Consider the following 810-nt stretch of genomic DNA (forward strand, 5'->3'; position numbering starts at 1 on the left):
AATAGATTGGAAAAAAAAATCCTTATTTCTCCTAACAGAGGCTTCGGCCATCATTTACCCATTCCCTCCAGTCCCCAGCCTCTGGTAGCCACCATCCGATTTACTCTATGCTTCTATGAGTCCTGTTGTTTTAGATTTCACATTGTGTTAGTCAGGGTTCTCTAGAGGGACAGAACTAATAGGATAGATAGATACATGTATTTCAGGGAGTTCATTAAGTATTAACTCACACAATCACAAGGCTCCACAATAGGCTTTCTGCAGGCTGAGGAGCAAGGAGCTGCAGCCTGAGTCCCAAAAGTATAGAACTTGGAGTCTGATGTTCGAGGGCAGGAAGCATCCAGCGCAGGAGAAAGATGGAGGCTGGGAGGCTGGGCCAGTCTCTCCTTTTCACATTTTTCTGCCTGCTTATATTCTAGCCGAGCTGGCAGCCTATTAGATAGTGGCCACCCAGACTGCGGGTGGGTCTGCCTTCCCCAGCCCACTGACTCAAATGTTAATCTCCTTTGGCAACACCCTCACAGACATACCCAGGATCAATGCTTTGTATCCTTCAATCCAATCAAGTTGACACTCGTATCAACCATCACACACATGTAAGGGAGATCATGTAGTATTTGTCTTTCTGTGTGTGGCATAGTACGCTTAACATTATGTCTTTTTCTTTTTTTTTTTTAGACTTGTTGCCCAGGCAGGCATGTAATGGGGTGATCTCGGTTCACTGTAACCTCTGCCTCCCAGGTTCAAGCGATTCTCCTAACTCAGTCTTCTGAGTAGCTGGGACTACAGGCATGCACCACCACGCCCAGC

This window comes from Cebus imitator, unplaced genomic scaffold (assembly GCF_001604975.1).
Source record: "Cebus imitator isolate Cc_AM_T3 unplaced genomic scaffold, Cebus_imitator-1.0 Scaffold41, whole genome shotgun sequence".
Taxonomy (NCBI): Eukaryota; Metazoa; Chordata; class Mammalia; order Primates; family Cebidae; genus Cebus; species Cebus imitator.